A 24,137-nucleotide genomic window follows, 5' to 3' on the forward strand; every position below is an offset into this window, starting at 1 on the left:
TTGCTTCTTTCCCTCATCTCCCCCCTTAAAGCTTTTATCGATCAAAAGAATTTTAGAGTTAGAAGATAACTTAGAGATCTCATTTAAAATTGTATTTCTATCTTTTGGTTTCTGATTTTAACTGATTTGGAGAAATGTGTTTGTGTCCTTTTCTCTCTCTTTTTTTTGCCCCTAAAATTAACCATTTTCTACAACCAACACTCTTGCTTTCCTGAGGCACAACTGACATGCATTTGGGGGTACTATCCAACTGCTCCAATTGTCCTAAGTGGGTTACTGAGGGACAGACTGTAAACAGGCACACCAGCCACACACCCCAAATTTAGTAAATGGGCTGTGACTGTATCTGATCAGGAGACATTCTCCAGGGCGGCAGCCTGGATTCTAAGTCTTGAGCAAAAGTGGGTTATTGTAACTGTAGCTCAAAAGTTAACAGAAAGAGAGAAGAAAGTTTTGAAGCTTATTTCCACCTAAACTTTAGCCTAGTGAGTTATAGAAAAATTAGGAATTGTCTCACCTATGTATAAGAATATCAGATTGCAATCTCTTTGAGGACAAGAAAGGTTTTATGTCTTTTTATCCTTAGCACCTGGTAACTAAGTGGTACAGTAGATAGAGTGCCAGACCTGGAGTCAGGAAAATCTGAGTTCAAATCTATCCTCAGACCCTTACTAGTCATGTGATTCCTAATAAGTCATTTCACCTCTCTTGGCCTCAGTTTCCTCATTTTACTGTCAGCAAGATGATGCAGTGAGTGGGTAGAGTATTGGTCCTAAAGTCAGGTAGACATGAGCTCAAAGCTGGCCTCACACATTTACTATCTGTATGACCTTAGACAAGTCACTGAACCCTGATTGCCTTGGATCTAGGACTATCTCTAATCATCCTGTTTCATATTTGGCCCCTGGATCCAGATGTTCTAGAGGAGAAAGTAAGGCTGGTGACTTAGAAGCAAAGCACTTCACTCAATCCAATTCACATACACATCATGACATTACCTCCCTGATGTAATCTTCATTGAGAGCATCATCAAAGGACAAACATCATCTGGCACATTTATTTATTATTTTAAATTCTACTTATACTTCCAATAATTTCAAGAAAATTTCAGTGAAGAAAGTGTTTGATTGCTTCATTCATGTCTGACTCTTTGTGACCCCATTCCAGGTTTTCTTGGTAGAAATACTGGAGTGGTTTTTCATTTCTTTCTCTAACTCATTTTTCAGATGAAGAAACTGAGGCAAAAAGAATTAAGTAGCTTGCCCAGTGACACAAAGGTAGGCAGTATCTGAAGCCAGCAAGAAGAGTCCTTCTCACTGTAGGCCTGGTATTCTATCTATTGTGCCAATTAGCTGCCCTTATGTAGAAGGAGCAAGATTATCCATATCTGATTGTGTATAACAATATATTATACAAATGTGTATATTTCTGAGTGGCATTGTGAGTTATTTTCTTTTTAGTGAATCATCTCCAAAGTCAAACACAGATTAGTTATATAGCCTGCAGAAAATTATTTTTATTACATATAGATTGATTGAGAGTAGTAATTAGAGAATTTTAAGCTGGAAAGGAATTTAGCATTCCATCCTCATTTTATTTTATGTGAATATGTTTTCCTTGAGCTTCTTGAGGGTGTGGACTTTTTCATTTTTTTTTAATCTCTGTATTTTCAGAATCTAATATAGCTCCTAGCACATAGTAAATGTTTAATAATTGATTATTGATTGATTCAGGAGAAAACAGAGGTCTAAAAAGGTGAAGTATTTTGTTAACAATCTTATTGGTAATGAACAGCATGGAAAGATGTCTGCATACAAAGTTTAGGTTATGAGAATTATAAGATCAACACTGAGAATTTCCAGTTCTTTAGTCTTTACTTCATTGTCCTTATTGGGAAAGAAACACTTTTCCTCCATTGCCAACAACCAATACTTTTGTCTCATTAATATTTTCACTTTCATTTATACCACTTCCTTGGATTGCTAGTATGAGAAGAGAGAAGGATTTGCAGTGGAGAGAATTGTTTCCACATTCAACAGACCTAAGGTAACTATGAAACTCATTTTGTTTGCTCCTGTATAGAGACTTTTTGCCCTGTTGTTCAGTATCAGCTGTGATCCAAAGAAATGAATCTTGGAGTAATAATAAAATAGACAGCTAGACATTTTTGCCCCTGCCTTACTCTTTAAATCTGTCTTCTATCCTGCTTTTTCTCCAGTCTGCTCTGAAACTCCCTATCTAAATTCTCTATGTCCCTGAAAAAAAAAAAACAGGTCATTCTTCCAATCTCCTAACAGGCTTAAACATTATGACCCTCTAACCCAAATTCTCTGAGAGCTAGGATTTTTATGTGCCTCACTCTGACAGAAGTCCTCTTTATCATAACTAGGCTTCACCTACATATCTTAACTCATTTTTTTCCTCTATTCTCTTCAGAACAAATAACTGGGGATTGAAAGAAAGAGATCAAACCTGAATTTCCTCAGTGTGTGGGACTCCTTATATAGAACCTCCCCTCTTCAATATAGCTCAGAAAATATTCTGAAACTGATAATTTTGGAAAGATACTTGAGGCAATGAAAATTTGTAACAATTAATTGTTGTAGTTTTTGTAGTTATAGTTGTTTGTCCTTCAATTTTGAAGAAGACCATGATATCAGGAAGGTTATGCCATGACCAGCACATGAAATGGATTTCAGTGAGGGGAATGCTGTGCTAAGTCATCAGCCTCATTTTCTCCTCCAGAACCATCTGGGTCCAGTGGCCAGATATGAATCAGGACAACTGGAGAGGGCCCTGGATGCAAGGCAATCAGAATTAAGGGACTTGTCCAAGGTCACACAGCTAGTAAGTGGTAAGTGTCTGAGGCAAACTCCCATCTTCCTGACTCCAAGGCCAGAGCTCTACCCACTGCATCACCTAGCTGCCCATGTTGTACTAACTAATATGAGTCAGAGACAAACCAAGTCTTCTTTGCCCAAATTTTCACTTTCTTACTACTACCCTGGGGTGCCTCTCTTACTAATGTAATGGAGGAAACATTTAAATGCCTGCTGTATGCAGAGAATAGTTTTAAACTCTGTACATCTTGAACTAGATGTATATCTTAAATTTAGCATGTCCAAAACTTAATTCAATATATTCCCTTCTTCCCCAAAAAATAAATGAAACAAGCAAGCAAAAAAAAAATTCTTTCCTTTTCCAAACTTCCCAATTACTTTTGAGGATGCCTCTATTCTCCCACTTACCTAGGATTTCAACCTAGGTGTCATCTGACTCCCCACTCCTCACATTCTAGTTTGTGCCAAGGCCTGTTGGTTTTACTTTTTTACATCTCTTATTTATAACCCTTTTTCTTCTCTGACATTAACACTATCTTGGGAAAAGTCATCATCACTTCATGCCAAGACTATGAACTAGTTTGTTGGAATCTGGGTCACATTTTCTCCTCACATTCCATTGTATCTAGTTAGCTCTAAAGTAATCTTGCTATTAAACCCAAATCTGAACACCCCACCCACCAACTCAATAAACTCCAGTGACTCCCTGTCTTTTGTAGGATCAAACATAAAATGTTCTGGCATTCAAAGTTCTTCATAACTTATTCTCCCTCCATAACCACCACTGCTTTTCCAGTCTTCTTACACCCTTACCCCAAGCCTACTCCCACAAACTCTGTGGCCCAGTAACTGGGCTCCTTGCTATCAACTGAAAAAAAAAAAAAACTTCCTGCCTTCAGGTATTTTAACTGGTTGTGTTCCCATGCCTGGAATTTTCTCCCTCTGCATTTCTGGCTCTTGCTTTTCTTCAAATTTTAGCTGCAATCTTACTTTCTATAGGAAGATTTTTCTAATCTCCAACAATGTCTTCCCTCTGTTGACAATTTATTCTAGGTATAGCTTATTTGGACATAGCTCTTTACATATAGAGTCCCCCATTTGTCTGTGAACTCCTTGAGAACAGGAACTATTTATTGTCTTTTTCTGTGGTATCCCAGCACTTAGCACAGAGGGATATAATAGGTGCTTAATAAATGTTTATTGACTCAATACCTCCAAAAATGTTACCAGCTCTGATACATCCTACTACCCCTTTATTACTTCATGCCTGGACTACAGGAAGAGCCTGTGAATCTCCCTCAATACTCTTCCCTCTCTAGTCCATCTTCTACTCTGCTGAGAGTAGTTTCAATAAGCTAAAGTCAGACCTCATTATTCCTATTAAGTAAATTAAATAAATAAATTCCTATTAAATAAACTCCAATGCCTCCTAATTACCTCTAAGATCAAAAATAAAATCTTCTATTTGGTCATTTTTCAAGTTCTTTATAACATGCCCCCCACTTAATCTTTCCAATCTTTTTTCACAAACGAAGATTTAATGAAACTAGTCTCCCTGCTATGCCTCCAACAAAGCATCTCTTGACTGTGTTTTGTTTTTTTAATGGCTATCCCTCCTGCCTGTCCTTCCTCAGTTCTTTCTCTCTGGTTTCCCTAGCTTCTTTCAAGTTTCAGCTAAAATCCTATCATCTGCAAGAAGACTTTCCCAGTCCTATTTAATTCTAACACCTCAGCTTGAGATTATTTCCAATTTATTCAAGAATATCATATTAGTGCATAATTGCTTACATGTTGTCACACCCCCCCCATTATGTTGCCCTTGAGGTCAGGAAGTGTTCTTGCCTTTCTTTGAATTCTCAATGCTTACGACTGTAGTCTTATGGGCATATATATGGTAGGTACTTAATAAATGCTTCTTGAATTGTTGTATCCAAAAATGATCATTTGGTTCCTTGAATTAGATGGGCAGCATGCTTCATCAGTCCTCTGGAGTCATTATTGAGTCATTATATTGATCAGAGATCTTAAATTTTTCAATTTTTTCTTTACAATATTGTTACCATATAAATTGTGTTCCTACTTCTACACACTGCACCAAGTCTTCCCAGAATTCTCTGAAGTCTCCCCTTTCACTTTTTCTAATAGAGCAATAAAATCCCATTAGCTTCATATACCATAATTTGTCACTTAATCAATAAACATTTTTAAGAACTTACTATAAAAATTTTCTGCAAAGATTTCCCCACATTTAACAGTTTTCCATTTAATTTTATTGGCAATAATTTGTATGTGTGCAAAAACTTTTCACATTTTGTGTTCATGTTATCTTATAAGATCCTCTCTATTCTTTGGTCATGCATTCTTCCCTATCCATAGCTATAAAAGTTATTTTTTCCTTGCTCTTATGATTTGTTTATAATGTGAACTTAAAATCTAGGTCATTTATCTATTTAGCTTAGCTTATTGTGGTATATACTATGAGATATTTGTATAAATCTACTATCTGCCAGACTGTTTTCCAATTATCTCTGAAGTTTTTGCTAAACAATGAGTCCTTACCAAAACTGGTGTTTTGGGGGTCTATCAAAGATTATTTTGCTTCTGTATGTTGTATATCTAGTCTGTTCTACTGATTGACTTTCATATTTTTAGACTGTGCCAAAAGTTGGGATAATTATTACATGGGAGAATAATTTGAAATACAGTAAAGCTGGGTCCCCTTCCTTTCTCATTTTGTTTTATTATTTCCCTTTGATATTCTGATTTGGTGTTTCTTCGGCTAAATTTTGCTATTTTTTCCTAGTTCCTTCATTGTTTGGTAGGACAGTAAATACGCAAATTAACATGGTTGTTTTTATTATATTGGCACTTGCAAACAATCATCAATTAATAGCTCTCCATTTATTCAATTTATCTTTATTACTGTGAAGAGCATTATGTAGTTGCATTCATATAGCTTCTGTTTTTCTTGATATATACAATCAAGTGTTTTAAGCATTCCACAGTTACTTTGTATTGGGTTTTGAAAGGACAACACAAGTGTTGATAGCATGGGAAGGAACAAATATAGAAAATTAGAGTTATTTATTAGCAGCGAACAAACATTAAATAAAAATATGTCCCTCTTTAGTTATGGAGTTTCTTTGTTTCCTTATTTCTATTATTTCCATAGCCTCACTGTTCCCAAGAGCTTAATTCTACAAAAATGTAACTAGAATAAGGGCCTGAGTTCACTAGAGTACCATCCAGGGCCACACATTTTCTAAAATGACCCACCCAATTCTTACTCATAAAGAATGGCCATTAACATCCTTTCAGACTTTTATGGGGGTGGGGGGAGGAGGGCAGGGAGGGTGTAGTTCTATTGCTATAGCTCACATGCCCCCACCAAGCTTTCTACCCTGTTTATTAAGTACTCTCAATTAGTCAGTCAGATGTAATTAGCTTTTGGAAAGGGATGGTTACTAAAGTGATTTAGGTGATATAGCTGTTATAAACATTCCCCCTAAAAATCTGTGGGAGCCACCCTCCCACTAGTACAAATAGAGTTAGGGGAATGTGGGCTTAAACAAGAGTACAAAAGAGTAACTCCTAGATTCTCGAAATCCCTTTGCTGGAGTCCTCAAAAAGTTTGCTTTGGTATGATGTAGCTTTTCTTCAAGGATCTTAGAGTAGCCTTGAGTCTTCTTGCATGTGTGTGAGTGTGTGTGTGTGGGGGGGGGGGGGTGGAGGTGGGGGGGGTGTATCTACTCTGTCCTTTAATTCTAAAGCAAATGCTATTATCATTCTGGGGACCCTGCCAGGATGCTGGAGGGAAAAAAAAGTCTTAATCCTCCAGACTTCAAGTTTACAAGATTCCTCTTGCCAAGGTCAGGGAAGGAGGGAGATGGAGGCTAAAAACTGAGGTTGAATCCTTGATTCCATACTTCCCTCATAAGGGCTTAGCTTATACTCCTCTCTACTGATAAGCACTTGACTTCTCTAACTAGTTCTATGTTTATACACAAACCTCGGAGATATGAGTCAATCTGAACAGACTTCTTGTCTCACCTAGACAGGTGCCCAGACCTCATTCACACCTAGTGAACAGTCAAGATATGTTCTCACCTAATAGCTAGTTCAGGGTTAGCATCTTGACACTTTAAATAAAGTAGAGGTGATAGTTTTGATTCGATTGATTTATCTCCACACTTAACACTATGATGCAGTTGACAAACAAAAGCTTCCATGGCAAGATTTATCTTCATTTTTTGTAACTCTTTTTCACTGCCACCCAGGGAATCACAAGTTTGTCCTACGGGCATAGACTCTTGCTACAAATGCCTCTCCCTGGTTCTTCTCTAACCTTATTCCCTTAGACGAGCACATATTTTACTTCAGTTGAAAGTTAGCTATATACAAAATATCTGAAAAATTAGTTGAACTATGTTGTTGTTAAGTCATTTCACTTTTGTCTGACTCTGCTTGATCCCATTTGGGGCTTTCTTGACATAGATACTGGAGTAGTTAGCATATTTCCTTTTACAGTTGAGGAACTAGGGCAATCAGGATTTATCCAGAGACACAGCTACTAAGTGTCTCAGGTCAGATTTGAACTCAGGAAGACAAGTCTTTCTGACTCCAGAGCTGGTACTCTATCCACTGCATCACTTATAGTCTCTTCTCAATTTAGTTGGGCAAAAGTTTATGTAGTATAAAGATTTTAACCACATATTTTGTTTCACCTTTTTTTTCCTCTTCTCAGAATAAATCTAGAGTAATTTTTTTCAGCACCCTTATTAATCCAGGAAGCAATATTCTTTCTGTTCCTTCCCCATTATCAAACATGAAATCCTGGTTAAAACTGGCTTTCTTCACAGTCACTAGGACACAATATCATTTTTTATGGGCTCCATTCACAGAATGTCACTAAATTATACTTCCCCACTTTCTTAGTCCACAATCTCTGTTGTCAGTTTCCCCCAAACTGGTCCTCCTTTATAGTTTGTTCTTTCTTTTATAAGTCCACATTTGTTCTAAATCCCTTCATTTTTTAACCCCATCTTGGATTTCCAAGGTCCAAGTATGGCATAATGTGAAGAATACTGAATTTGGAACCAAAATATCAGGATGGAAATACTGATGCTGCTAATTATTTACTATCTGTGTAATCTTGGATAAATTGGTTAACACTTCTGTGCCTACACATCCTCTGTAAAAATGGAAAGATCTGGGCATGGAAATACTAAGATAAACTCCTAATGAATATTGGATACACGTAAAGCATGATATCAAAAATAAATTTAAAGGAACAAGAAACGCATTATCTTTCAGATCTATGTAAAAAAAAGAACATTTCAGAGCCAAAGAATGTAATACACAGAAAGTAAATGTATTTACTTGATTACATAAATTAAATTTAGCTATATAATTAAAAAGATTCTGGCAACAAAAACAATGGCATCTTAGAGAAATGTTATGAAAGTAGAATTAATAAAACATTTGAATGATTAGGTATGAAGAATGAGGGAGAAGGAAGACTCAAAGGTGATTCCAAGGTAATAAACCTATTTAATTAGGAATATGGTATTATCTTTATAGAAATATGGAAGTTGGGCAGGTGTGAAATAATAAGGAAGTGGTGTTTGGAGCATGTTGAATTAAAAATATCTATAGAATATCCAAATAGAAATATCTAGCAAGCAGCTGATGATTTATGACATGTTAGAGGGAAAAATTAAAGTTGGATATGTAAATTTGGGAATCATTTATGGACATTTGAATTCATGTGAGTTAATGAATCCTCCAAGAGTATATTTATTGATAGAAAAGAGATCCCAAGACAGAACTTGAGGAAAAACCCACAGCATGTTAGCAAAGATGAGTGATGATTCAGCAAAGGAAACCTAGTAGAAGTAAGAGAAGTAAAAGGAAAACTAGAAGAAAACAGTTGCAGGAAGGTATGCAAAAAGTCCAAGAAGAATCAAGATTGAGAAAAGATCAGAAGATTTACAAGTTTAGAGATCTTTAGTGTTACATTGAAAAGATGAGTTTCATTTGGGTGGTAGCATTGGAAGTCAGATTGCAAGAAGTTTAGAAATGAGTGAACATACATGCCCTTCTTTATGATCTCACACCCACTCAACTTTCCAATATTTCCATATTGATGGCAGATGAAGAAAATGATCTATGTGCAAGTTGCTAGAATTGGTGGGAGGATATGGAATCAAGGTTTGCCTTAACAGAGCAAATGTCCACCTCTTCTTAAGAGGCAAGAGGAAGGAAGGAAACAATTTGTGAACATGTAGAGCAATTTTGATTTATGAAATAGTGGAGAAAAGAGTGCTCATAACAGATGGCAAGGATTCAAGGGAGCTGAAGGAGATATTGAGAAAATTCATAACATTAGCAGAAGGGAGTAGGATAAAAAGTAATCAAGGAAGAAAACATTTTCTGGTATAGCAGTGTAGGCTCATATTAAATAGCTTGAATAGTAACTGAAGGAGTGAGCATGGTTGTAAGAGTTGTTCTTGAGGCATTCACCAACTCAAAAGTCTGGACTAAAAAAAACTGATTCTGAGTTGAGGACTGACAAGGTGGGAGAGATGGTCAGACAAGGATGCACATGAATCAAGGGCAGAGGAGAGTATGTAATTGAAGAAAGTATGATAGAATAAGAAAGCAGAAGGTATGAAAGGACAGGTGAGATTGATATGTTGTATGTCCCCATTATTATTGCCCTTTTAAGGGCCAGGCCCATCTCCTCCATAATAAAATACAAATTCTCTTGCTTGACATTTAACATCTTACAGTTTGTCTCCAGACTGTCTTTCCAGGATGATTTCACATTACTCCCTCTTACCCACTCAGTATTCTAGTCAAACCAACCTACTTTATATTCTTCACACACAACAGTTCAGCTTTGGAGATGCCACTGCACAGGCTGTGGGCCATGTTTGGAATTCTACATCTTCTCATAAATGCCTCCTAGAATCCTAAGTTCCCTTTGAGGTTTAGTTCAAGTACTATCTGTTACAAGAGACCTTTCCTATGATCCCCCCAATTGTTAATGTTCTCATTTGTGAAAATACCTGGTAACTTACTTTGCATATTTTTGTAATTACCTCTGTATGAATATATTGCTCCCCTCCCCAGTAGAATGCAAACTTCTGTGAATGGGATCAGTTTCATTTCTATCTTTGTATTGCCAGTGTCAAGCACAATGACTAGCACATAGTTGGTGCTAATAAATGTTTATTGGCTTGAATAGCTAAAACGCTTGGAAGAATGACTGTGCATTATTATTGAAAAAAAGTTTAGAAAAAGCTACCAACCTATTTTCCTATTTTCCCTTCTCTACAAGATGTTTATATGAATAATATCCACACATATCAAGGGTACCCATAATCAAAGTAAAATATCATAGTCCTCTAGCTGAATTAACTGAAAGATATGGGGAATACAAAGTGACTACTTACTCAGAGCAAAATGCTGTTTTAAAGGTTATTCTTCATCAGGCAGCACCAATTCATTTGTTAAAATCATACAAGATTCTTTGAAAAATGCAACAACAGAAAAAGTTTTGATACCCCTCTGTACAACCAATCCATCAACAAATATTTATTATGTGCCTACTGTGTATTAAGCATTGTACTAGTTTCTATCAATTTAATATAAAGAATGTAACTTATTCAAATGTAATAAATACAAACATACAAATATAAAAAAGCATAAATTTAAAGAAAATAAATATGAATATATATACAAATGTTTAAATTCAGGGTTGTTTAGGAAGGAGGACACTTGCACTATATTTCATGCAGTAGTTGAGATTTGAGCTGCATCCAGAAGGAAGAAAAGGATTTTATGAGATGGAGATAAGAAGGGGTTGCATCTCATATAGTTGAATAACCATTGCAAAAATGCAAAGTTGGGAGATGGAGAATCATGTGTGAGGAATAAAGAGAAGATTAGTTTGGTTGTATCAAGAGTATGGAAAGAGGAATAATACCAATGAGACTGGAAAAATAGTTTGGAGCTAGATTATAAAACATGCTAAAAGCTAAACAGAAGAGCTTCCATTATATTTTAGAGTTAATAGGAAGTCATTGGATTTGATTGAATAGGGAAGAGACTATGTCAGATCTACTCTTAAGGAAAATTATTTTGGCAATGCTGTATACAAAATATACTGTAGTGAGAGAGACTTGACACATGTATATCAATTTAGAAGACTATTGCAATAATCTAACTGAGGGTTAATGGGGACCATTCTAGGTCTTCGCCATCTATTGTCCCTCCTACTTCCTATGTTTCTCTGGGATCTAACTGCCTAGAAGAGAGATTATGCAAACATCTCAGGAGACTCATAAAGGCTATTCACCTTCCAAAAGTGAAATGCTCCTGGAGCCTCCAGTGCATATTTATAGAAATGAAAAATCATCTTATGGGGTAGAGGGGAGGAGAGTGAAAGAGGGGAATAGGCTTCCCCCTATTTGTTTTTTACAGTGCTTTTTTGTTTATCTCATTATCTGCCAACCTGAACAATAAACAGGACCAGATGGCACGTAGGCGTGTTGACAAGATCATAAATGAGGAGGAAAAATAAAAACAGGTTTTGGTGAACATAAGACAGAAATAAGGTACCAAATTGAAATTTACTTACATAACAGGAATTTGGTACATGGCAGATCACCTAAGATGGAAACATCTATATGGGATTCCCCAAGGACTCCAGGGATCTGCTTTTGGGAGGACTGGAATAATTGTGAACATTCTGTGATGGTCTTTCACAAGATTGGAGCAGTTTCTTTCCATTAGCTATATAGCAGTGCTGTCCACCTGCCTGGGACAGTCTCTTATCTATGTTGTTGCCTCCAGAGGAACACTTGAAGAGAAGGTAAAGACCTGATAAGCCCCCTACCAACTTAGACCTCACTAATGAATGGAAATAAAATGATATTTATAAACTTCCAGATACAAAAAGACATCTAGACCTTACCTTGTACAAACTCCTCTTTTTATAGATGAAGAACTTGAGATACAGATAGAGGAAGTTAGTTGCATAAGATAATAGAAAACAACAGGACTAAAGCCCAGTTTCTGGATGCCTAGATCAATAGTTGATGCTAGAGGCAAAGAAACAGAGGGATAGGTAAGAATTAGAATTACCCAAAGAATCCTTAGACCTTTCATCCCCTCCCTCTACATTTCACCAAATCATTACTTCAAAGACAATATCTTGTGTTGGATTCTGTTACCTTTTATGAATCTACAGATACTACCAAAGATGACAGACTGTAAGAAAGTATTTCATTTTTTTTGAGACAATCAAAATTAAGTGACTTGCCCAGGGTCACACAGCTAATAAATATCAGAGGTGAGATTTGAACTCAGGTACTTCTGGCCCCAGGGCCAATGTTCTATCCACTGGCCCCCTAACAGCCATTACTTCATTAATTTTTAAAAGTACTTTAAAGTTTATTTTAGGAAGGACATATTTCATGTCAACTATTTTTGACATGTTATTGATATGTTATGTTTCAACATTTAACAATTTTAACATTTGCATTTAACATTTCAAAATTATACCCCTATTATGTAAGAAAATAAAGAGTCCCAATGAAAATGCATACAACATCCAGTCCCTGGTCTTTCTATTTTAAAGTGATTTTAACTAACAAAAAATCCATTTTTCTCTTCCTTTCATCCATACTCCATTGAAAAAAGAAAAGAAAGAAAAACAATTTCTTATAGAAAATATACATACTCAAGGAAAACAAATTCCTTTATAAGCAAATCTATTTGTATATATATATATATATATATATATATATATATATATATACATTTAACATGTCTTTGTATGTGCATATAGATATAATAATTGAGATATTTCTATATTTACATATATATTCATATATTTCTTTTTATACAGACAAAAATGTGCATGTTTCTTTCTGCACCATAAATTTGCAACCTCTCTGTCAAAAGATATGTAGTATGTTTCATCATCCTCTGCAATCATGGATAGTCATTGTTTGACCATAGTTTGGGAAGCTTTCAAAATTATCTTTTAAGTGTTATCATTATATAAATTATTCTCTTCTGCTCATTTCATTCTATATTAGTTTGAAAAATCTAATTAATAAACTTTAAAAATTATAAAAGTATAATTTAATAAGAGAAATATAACTTTTCAAGCATATAGGGAATAAAATAGCAACATATTTGAAATACTATTCCTCATCTATTCATTTTTCTTACATAGAATATTATATTGAACCCTTCCAAGGAAGATAATAAATTGTCAATAATATGTAAATAATAAAAATGTAGAAAACTTTTGGCAAACAGGAAGTTCAGTTCTTAAATTTGAAACTGATATCTAAAGAACATAGACATGTCCTCTTACATACATACATACACGTAATCAGAAGGTATCAGTACAATATCATCCCACCAAAAGATATGTCTCCCATCTTGTCACAAGATTGATTCTGACTGCTTGACTGGATAGTGCAGAGAGAAAAGTGACCATTCAGGCCCCTGAACAATATTTATTTATGTTTTGAACAATAGTATTGGAAGTGATTTAGGAAATGAATAATCTAGATAATTCATTTTAATTAACCCAAAGCATCAGATGCTGGAATAGCACTCATTTAGTAGATAGAAGGAAGGCATGGGCAAGAAAAATTGGAATGGGGTATAGTCTGAAAGCAATTAACCTAATCTGTTCAGCTGCACAGAGTAGCCATATTAGCCACCAGATGGCACTAATAACCCCTCACCCAATTCAGCAAAATGATTTGGGCTCTGGCGAGTTGGCCTCTTCTTATATGTCTCTGTTGGGGGAGATTAAGAATTTTATGAATTTTCTGTGGTTCTCAGAGGGTCACTGTCCCCCTTAGACCAACAAACTGCCCTCATCCCTGAGTTCCAAAGCTGCTCTTGAGCCTAGGAGATCTAAGAAATGCTGTTTTATTTTGTTCTCCATAATTGCAGTCTATACTGCTGCACACATAAGTACACACATATTGGAACACAGCACATTTTCCATGGAATTTTTTCTTTTTTTTTAGGTTTTTGCAAGGCAATGGGGTTAAGTGACTTTCCCAAGGTCATACAGCTAGGTAATTATTGTCTGAGGCTGAACTTGAACTCAAGTCTTCCTGTCTCCATCCACTGTGCCAACCAGCTGCCCCTTCCATGGAATTTTTGATACCTCACAGTAGGGCTAATTATTAGATGAAGAAAGCAAGAACTCTGAGCCTACCCTAGACGTTGGTATCTAATAGAAGCTACAACTGATGACAATCAATGCTTTCTCCATCTCAGCTATCCAGTCTCAGCTAGGCAGTCATGGAGCAGGACAAGTATACTCAAAAACCAGTCCCAAGAAGAAACAATCTTTTTGAAGTGTGTCCTATACTTTTGCTGACAAGTCCCTCTTTACTTTTTTTTTTCTTTTTTGCAAGGCAATGGGGTTAAGTGGCTTGCCCAAGGCCACACGGCTAGGTAATTACTAAATGTCTGAGACCGGATTTGAACTCAGCTATTCCTGATTCCAGGGCTGGTGCTCTATCCACCGCTCCACCTAGTCGCCCCCCCCTTTACTCTTAATGGTATTTCCCCATTCTTTTTTGCTTCCCAGTCAAAATCTTATCCAGTCTAGCAAACAACCCATCAACAAACCAGGATGTGGAGTAAGGACAGAAAGAATGAGTGGGATCCTACACACAATTAAACAGCAGAGAGAAGGACTAATATTTTTGGAAAGTACATCTTCCATCCACCTCCTTCAGTAATCTTCTCTGGAGATTAAAAAAAAAAAGAGCCAAAGGAGCTTCTTGATGTGGTTCATCCTAATAGGATTAAGCTTAGTCAAAGAGCATTATTCCCTTGAACTCTTGCTTAGATGTAAAACATTTCAATTTAGTGATTTGATGTCAGACTTATTTTGTAAATATATTCTTAGTTCTGCCAGGTTCTTCCAGGGAGAAAATGTCAAACTCCCCTCCATCCTCTAAGCAGTCTCAAGAGTTTGGGGGTGGGGGGATTCCCTGAGATTCTTTGTTCTTATTTGGAAATCATGAACAACATATCTTGAGAGAGACCAAGTGCTTCTTTATTAAGAGTGTTATACTTTATAAACCAATATTCTCTACCTCCTTTTTTTTTACTAAACACAAGACAACAAGTTAACTATAATGGCTGAGGATTGAGTTTAGTCTTTCTTATAAATAAAACTTGTAACAAAATTAGTTTGTCACAATTATTTGAATCTAGTTCTTCCTTAAATACATAGGTCTTGACACCCAGAACTTAACAAAATACTGTGACTGTCATCTGAATAGAGATGAATGTAGCTGGACATTCTTGGTCCTTGATACTAATCCTCTTAATGCATTCTAAGATCCCATAATCATATCTTATTGCCATATCATACTGATGATTCATATATAGCTTCAGCAATTAATAACTTCTGTTTGGTCTCGCTTTTCCCATGTAATACTTAATTTTTTTCATTTATGTTTTTTATTATGAACTTGATACCCCTCCACAAATATTTTAATTTTAAATTGGACTTGACAAAAATAAATTGCCCTTCTCATGTACATTACTTTCCAAAATTCTTATTTTTGGATTTATTGGTGTTATTGCTTCTTCCTTCCTTTTCTTTTTTTCTCCTTTTTTTCTTTCTTTCCACCATCACTAACTATCCTACCCTTCCCTCAAAATAGAAATTCACTCATGAAAATGTGTCTTATTCTATACTTCAAGTCTATCACTTCTTTACCAGATGAGAAATATTCTGGATTGTCTGAAGTTATGTTTGGTTCTTTTCATTGATCTTTCACTGATCATTTCAAAATTGTTTTCCTGTACATTGTTGTATTTGTTGCATTCATTGTTCTTCTGTTTCTTTTCATTTTCTTTTGCATGAATACATCAATTCATACAAGTCATACAAAGTTTCTCTAAATTCATTCTTTTGGCATAATTAATATTCCAATATCTTTGTACATCAAAACTTATTAAGCTACTTCCCAATTACTGGAAATTGACTTTGCTTCTGGTTTTTTGTTACAGCAAAAATGTTGCTATAAATATTTTTATATATGTGAATATTTTCCCTGTCTTTGACTTTTTTATGAATATACCCCTAATAGTGATATCAGTGTGTCAAATACCCAAAAGGGTCTTAACCATGAAATAGTTATGCTCAGATGGCTATGAGATGGATATATAGTAGGTGCTTAATAAATATTTCTTAATTTTGATTGCATACAGATAAAAACAGGTAGCATGAACAACTTTAAGGTTAGCAAAGCAATACAAAAACTGAATTAAAGTGCTGTTATTAGTTCCATTTGACAAATGAGGAGACTGAGTCTTTGAAAGGTTTAATGTCATGCACAAGTTCACACAGCTAGTTGAACTAAGCCCAGATTTGAAATGCAAATCTTCCTAACTCCAAATATAGTATAATATTAATTATGGTACCTAGTTGCCACACAAATAAGCATTAACACTAGTATGTGTATATATGTGTGTATATATATATATATATATAATGTAAATATATTTATATTTGTTTAGTATTTTATGTTAATTAAATATAATGGAAAGCAATCTGTATAGATATCTTTATATAAGAAAAGAAAATCTTTCTATATGTAGTTCTTCTCATATATTTAATACTTCTCCAGTATCTATAATCATTGTGACTATTTATAATTTTACTAAAACCACCTGGTCATCTACCAAGACACTAATATAGGTTAAAAGAGAGAAATCTTGAATTTGACTCCCCACCTTTGCCAAATTGAGCTTACTTGTGCTTTCATAATACCTCCCCAATACTCCAGTCAATCTCCTATAACTTAACACACCACCCCCTAAGAGATCCTAGAGCATTCAGATCAGCTACTTGCTTTCTTCTCTTAACTACTCCAGCACATTCCCTTTCCAAGATGTCAAAGCAGTAAAGAACCACAGAATCTGAATGGGAAGGGAAACCAACTTGGCACACACCTAAACAGAAATCCAGTCTATGATTAAAAATCTCTACATAGTGGAACCCACTACCTCTTCAGATATACCTTTCCCTCATTAATATCTAAAAATAGCATAAACAGAAAAAGTCAATACTTTTTGTTTAATTTAGTACTTTCATCCTGAGCTTAGGCTTCCTGACACTGTTCTTGAAGAAGGATTTGTCTTGACTTTGTACTCATGGACATTTTTACCCTCCTTTCTTCCTCAACAGAATAATTTATTTTTATACCTTCAAAATTTCATTCTTCCTGTATCTTCTGGGATAAATTCCTCAGTAGACTTTTTAGACCATGGGATTTTAACTATCCTGTCTCTAAACCCATTGAAATCTGCTTTTCTAAAGTCTAGAGTACATACTGGACCCTTTTGGCTTTGTTTTTCTCTATCATAAATTTTAATATGAAATGAATGGTTGCTTCTCCTTGAGTTTTCTTTCATTTTGACTTCAGCAACCAGTTCCTCCTTGTTAATGAGAATCACAGCCAAAATAATAATTTTCCTAGTTCCTCTGGCTTTTAAAGAATGAAATTCTTATTAAATCAAGTCAAGAAATTATTAGCTGCTGTTCTTTTAGTAGGGGGTAGAAAAAGAAGTAGGGAGAGAGACACAGAGAGACAAGGACAGAGATAGGAAGAAACAGAGATAGAGAGCCAACAGTTTTTCTAGGAATTTTCTAAAAATTTTCTAAGAAATTTGACCCCACCCCATTACTATTATACCATTCCTTCATATATATACCACACTTTTGATCTTTTGGTATGCTCTATTTTTTCCTTTCATCCAGATGGACTATATGTCTTGTTTCTTACTCCATTTATCTTCACCCAAATGTTCACTAACAGATGAATACCAGTAATGCCAGGGAACCCATTCTGAGTTTCTATAGCTCCTCTCAGAATTTCTCTCTTTCTCTTTCTCTCTCTTTTTCTCTCTCACTCTTACACTGTCTCTGTATTTTAAAGGCTAAGTGCAAGGGTATAGCCAAGGTTCATGAACTAACAGGGAATCAATAAATCATTCTTAATACAATGACTGTGAAGCCATGACTACACAGGGCAAGGAAAGTTCATTCCCAATTAAGGAGAGACATCTTCACTGTCAGAACAATTATCTCACCTGGTTAACAAGACATTAACTTTGACTGGATTCTCTTAGAGACATTTTATGAAGTTTGCTATCCTTGTACCCCATATCTCTTTCAAATAGAAAAGTATTTCTCCTGAGAATTCAAACCAAGGAGCCTCAATTTGATAGGATTCTTTCTACCATTCACTCTTCTCTTTCTTCTTTTTTTTTCCCTCTTATTCCCTGAATCTTTTTTCCACTTGAATCTAATCTCTGTAGTTTTCTGCCTGTAAATTGCATGTCTTGCTTAACACTTTTCACTTAGCATGTAGATCTACTCCATTTTCAAATTTAGGTAGGTTGTGTAGATAGTAACAAATAACTTGACTTCAGGAATAGCCAGGAACTAATGATGTATCACCACAGATTACAGAGGTTTTCAGAACATTTATTTTTCCCCCTGGGGCATTCTTCAGAAATTAAATTAGTCAATGTCATTCTTTTCTCTGTGTCATGATAGCAAGAAAAATATCCTGGATCACAGGGACCAGGAGAAACTCAGGGAGGCAGTTTAGTGCAGTGTTGGATTTAGAGTCATAAGATCTAGCTTAGTATCTGGCTTTGCCCTTTAGTACTTAAGTGAAATCTCTATGGGAATATTTCTTCCTCTGTAAAAGGAGGCTGTGATATTAGATAATCTTCAAGGTTTCTTTAGCTTGAAATCTATGATTCTATGATCTATTTTAGTATCTACCTTAGGCATCCTTCCTATCCTATTTAGTCAGACATAAACATACTCACATGTATCAGAAAATTACTATGATTTTCCCTGCTAGCCATACTCTCTAATTGGTAGTTTGGGACACTTTTGAACACAGGCCTGTTGAGAGTCAAAGGGAGAAAAGGCAAGGGAAGGAGCAAAGGAAAGGATAGAGGAATGGAGGGAAAGGTTCACAGAATTAAGGAATTTCAGTTACATACTTCAGAGGTCATCTGGTCCAATCTGCACTCAATTGGAATTATTTTTATAATGTCTATAGTAGGCAGTCAAGCAATCTACACTCAGATTCCTCCAGAAATGAAAAACCCATGGCTTTCTGAGGCAGCCTATTTCACTTTTAGATAGCATTAATTATTGGATGAAGCATCTAAGTGATTTAGTGGATAGAATGCAGAGTCTGAGGTCAGGAATACCTCAGTTCAAATCCAGTCTCAGATATTTACTAGTTATGTGGCCCTGGGCAAGTCGGTTAACTTCTGTTTACCTTAATCCACTAGAGAAGGAAATGGAAAACTACTCCAGAAGTCTTTACCAAGAAAACCCTGGACTGTAGTCCATGAGGTTATGAAGTATCAGACACAATTTAATGACTGAACAATAGCAATAACTGGATACTTTTTCTTTACATCTACTGGAAATCTGCATATCTGAAACTTCTATTTCTTTCTGAGTTTTGGGTTTGTGTTTTTGGTTTGCTTTTTTCCCCCCAGAGCCAAAGTGTAAAAGTAAGTAGCAGACTTAAAGGCAAATTATGATGTAAGGAAAAGAGACAGGCCCTACAATCAGAGGACATGCATTTGAGACAACTATTTCAATTAGGACTTCTTAGTCTCAGTTTATAAAGAAATGTATGAATAAATATTGAGAATTTTTGTTTGGTTTGAAGCAATAAATGTAAATGCAATATAAAATAGAAAGTTGGGGGAGGGGTTAAGGAATTTGTTTTTGTTTTTATTCAGATTTGGGATATTGCTGAAACTCCAGTGAGGAGATTTGTACCAATGTGGATCATTCTCTGCTTTGCAATTTATCATCTGAAAAAGTTGCCTGAGGCACTGAGTGGCTAAGTGACCTTCCAAGAGTTACTTGGAGTCCATCACAGAGGCAGGATTTGAATCAACTTCTTTCTTAGGGCTGGATTTTGAGAGACAATTTAAAGTCTATCTTGTGTTTTTATTATAGTTCACATCCATTCAAGATTTTTACAGTTGCAAGACTTTTTATATAGACTGTCTCATGTAATTATCAAAATAACCTTGCACAATAGAATGTGTGTTATTAACTTCAGTTCATAGGTGAGGAAACTGAAATTCAGAAGATCAGACCTCTAGTAAGTCATACATTGGAGTTATACTTTGGCTTTCAACCTCAAAAGAAAATGAAGAAAGGAGAGGAAAATAAAAGGAGGAAGAAAGGAAAGAGAAAGAAGAAAGACAGTTCCTGGGTAGCTGGTTTGAGGATTAGAAAACAAAAAGAATGGAGGAGAAAGAGGGACTGGGGGAAAAGAACAGTGAAATAATAGGGGAATAGAAAGAATAAAGAGAAAGGAAGGATGAAGAGGGAATGAGAGAGCAGGATACAAAAACAAATGGAGGACAGAGAAAAAAGGTGGAGGAAGTAGTATGGTGGTATGGAGAAAGAAAATTTAAAAAAAAAACGAAGAGAAACTAAGGGAGGAAGGCCAATTTTCTATTTATTTGATTGTTTGGGGGGGGGGTTAAGGGGGGAATAATATAAGAGAATTCCATGCCATAAAAGAAGTGCAAATTGGGCCTTCCTGGCTTTCTTGTAGGTTTCAGTGATCTAATTTTAATGTGAGACTAATTAACTACTGAAGCAGCTTCCATTATTAACATTCTGTGACATTTGTAAGCTCACAAGCTGTACTACAACACACCCAGGAAAAATTCAATATACTACATACTTTCTGATACATATTCAGTGCTGAAGCCCACATAAGAAAGGAGGAAGAATTTCTACCTAGCCATGGCCAAATCTTTTCCACAGAAAAGTACATGGTGTTTTGTTAAATATGACCTGAGAGGGCTATGAGAACACTTTTCAATTACAAGACCATTTGGGATTTTCTGTCTCCATCAATCAACAAAAAATATTACAGCATTCAATTCAATTCAAACCATTATTAAGCCCCTGTCATGTGCAAGACAATGCTAGAATAGAAAGACAAAATTAACACCTGTAAGGAGGTAACAGTGGATAGAGCACCAGCCCTGAAGTCAGAAGGATCTGGGTTCAAATCCGACCTCAGACACTTGATACTAGCTATGGGCATATCACTTAGCCCCATTGCCTTGTAAAAAGAAAAAAATGGGCATGTCACTTAGCCCCATTGCCCTATAAAAAGAAAAAGGAATTATACCTATATCTGAGCTCAAAGAAGTCATTCTCTAATGACAAAGGCAGGCAAGGAGGGGCACCCAACAATACAGAGGTGTGATAAAACCAAAACTATCAGGAATATGTCATATACATCTTCAACCTGGATTAGGATTGGTTGTCCCTTCTGTCTCCTTTGACATAACTTTTTAGTAGCCTCTGGCTTTCTTAATGAAGTTTTATGGGCAACTAAGGATATAAAAAGTTCATCCATGGGGAATCCTGTTGTCTCCTTAGGTTTGGTGAATATCCCAAGACCATATAAATCACTATAGCTTGACCTACTGACATTTCCATAAAGAGACTCATGTCTACCCTAGCTAAATTTTACTATATCTCAATTGATATCCTTTCCTTAATACTGTATAGTAAAATAAACCTCCTTTTGTTATTAACTGTTCAATGACCTATGAGTGTCTCATTTTATCACAACATTAAACCTAAAATAATAGGATCTCACCGTACTTAAGCCCATACTTAACATTTAGCATAGTCAGTAATTGCAATGAGATGACCATGTAGTTCACATCATGGTGAAGTGGAAAGAATGACATTGAAAATATAGAAGATGGTCTGATGTGGCACTATGGAACTCTTAGGATGGGTTCTTGTTTTATTGTATGGTGAATTGCTTTATTCAGTCTCTTAAGGCTTGGATTAAAGTAAATACTTGTATTAGGTATTTCTAGAAAATTAATATTCAGGAAATTATATAATCATGTTATATAATTATATGTTATATTATTCAATTGTTATACCATGTGGCAGGCAGATAAACAAAGCATATACATAAATACTATATGGCAATGTAAACAGACAAGTTTGTCCTCACATGTAAAAATCACCCTACTTGAAGGGTGAGACATATATATATTAAGGAGGAAACATGCCTAAAAATAGGATTCAGGTGATAATACTATATAGAGAAAGAGTGGACTTGACTAAGAACACATAATCAGTGCCAAATCTCTTATTGATATCAGGCTTGAGGGAAGCTTACAATAGGGCAAGTTTCTTTATGGGGACCACAGATTGATAGGAGGGTTTGCCACTAATTGAGGTAATAGAAAGAGACTAACTTAAGATCCCTGTTGCTTGTCAAGAATCTATCCCATCAAAAACTTAGTTTTATCTTCCAGATAAATGGTCATTTTGTTTATATGTTTTTATGGGCATTGGAACAACTTACCCTAAGTGCCTGCATGTTGGAGTTATATCATTAGTTTCTGATGTCAAGCAATAATTATAATTTCAAACTCTAAAGTTTTCAATTATCACAGGATTCCTCTCAAGGGAATTGGGGATCCAGTCCCTATTGGCATAGAACAATTAACACAATGTGAGCTGGAGGAGGGTGAAAACAGGTTAATGAACTTGTAAGGTCCAGGAGTTGTTGTTGACTTTTCTGCAAAAATTAAGATTTCCCAGTCTAAGAAAACTGAAAGAAAACTGATCCAGTACTTTAAACAATTGGGTACAGAAAACTTAGTTTTGAATGACTTTGCAATGAAAGCCAAGAGATAACTAATGAACCTGGTGCCCACACAAGTGAAGGAAGCTCTACTATTGGGGGTGGATACCAATAGGTGAAAGCCAAGAATCCAAGAATCCAGGGATGGAAGTATAGCATTCAAACCATAGAGTTTACTGTATCCCATAAAAGTCAAACACACGAGATAAGAAACTATATACAGAATTAAGGAAGAGACTTGGGTACTTCCACCAGTGGTAAGACAAACCTGGACTTAATTCTATTATTGTATGTGAGAGTGTTTTCCTCCATTGAAGGATCAAGGGATGACCCAACCTATACCTCCAAGGAACTGGAAATCTTGGAAGAGAAATTCAATAGGTTTGATATGTACTCTAAGGTCTTATTACTACAGAGTCATCTAATTGAATTAGAGACTACAGGTGGAGATTACCTTTGTCTTTTTATAGGTGACTGGAATGAAGAGTTACTCATTTTCATTGTAGTCAGTTTCACCCTATGGAAATATTCAAGGGAGGAGGTAAAATTATTAAAGGGAATGGATTTGATCTATATGTCAGCCCCTTCCTCATCCTATGGTGTGCCACATCCTTTGACCAGTCTTAGGGTCAATAAAAGCCCAATTTCTGAGTGGATCACCGCCCTAATAGCTTTAAACTTTAGCTTTAGGTTTTCCTTGTCACACAACCATACAAGTGTGGACAAATTAACTAATGAAATTTGACTGATGGATTGAAACAGCAGAGAATATCAAGTTAAATATAGCTTTGTGTACAATTGGGTACTCTGATGACAATGAAAGAATACCTTACATATACTGAGCTAGCAGGTAGATGGAGGATAATGATATTTTTCCCACACTGAACTTTGGCTGTGACTTCCAAAGCATATGATTGAGAAAGAAGAAAATGATCAGTAGTCTATGATGGTGAAATGATAACAGGATATCTGAGAAAGAGGTATTAAGGATTCTTCAGTTTAAGATATTCTCAAAGGATTCCATGCCAAGAGGCAATCCTGAGCTATTCAAACTCTGTATTCAGTCTTAAAGGCCCTCTAGGACAAGTTTCCTAAGGGCAAAGCCAAAACTCCCCTAAGGCTCAGATCATCCTAGCAGCAAAATATCAAGGGAACCAGAGACCATATTGTGTGTTTGTGTGTGTGTGTGTGTGTGTGTGTGTGTGTGTGTGTGTATAATATTTGTGGTGACCTAGAAAAAGAGGGATAGACATCAAATATACAAGGAATTACTGGATGCTAGTAGTCATATTACTATCAAACCTGAACAATTTCCATAGGAAGCTTCAGGGATAGGTTACCAAAGACAGGGTCATACTTGCTTAGGTGAGAGAATCCCAGTATGGATCATCATAGTTATTTTGGCTAATCAATGAGGGTATTGTGGGAATGAACACTATAAATTTTTGGAAGTCAGTATAATATGTCTTTTTCAGCAAGGTATATTCTAGTAATTGTGGAGTAGGGTCAAAGGACCACCTTTGGAGTTATCCAAACTTTC

General features: G+C 35.7%; 1 protein-coding gene and 1 long non-coding RNA gene across 2 annotated transcripts in view; one reads left to right on the forward strand and one right to left on the reverse strand.

Annotated features, from left to right (window-relative positions):
* Positions 1-24,137, forward strand: part of SHISA6 (shisa family member 6) — a 512,552-nt gene that overhangs the window by 365,921 nt on the left and 122,494 nt on the right. The gene's annotated exons all lie outside the window — the stretch shown is intronic.
* Positions 10,333-23,107, reverse strand: LOC141511481 (uncharacterized). The gene is made up of 3 exons (XR_012475345.1): positions 23,052-23,107; positions 11,821-11,947; positions 10,333-10,372 (listed from the first exon to the last, which is right to left on the reverse strand). It is a non-coding gene; the product is annotated as an uncharacterized LOC141511481 (long non-coding RNA).

The sequence above is a fragment of the Macrotis lagotis genome, chromosome 2 (genome assembly GCF_037893015.1).
Source record: "Macrotis lagotis isolate mMagLag1 chromosome 2, bilby.v1.9.chrom.fasta, whole genome shotgun sequence".
Classification (NCBI taxonomy): domain Eukaryota; kingdom Metazoa; phylum Chordata; class Mammalia; order Peramelemorphia; family Peramelidae; genus Macrotis; species Macrotis lagotis.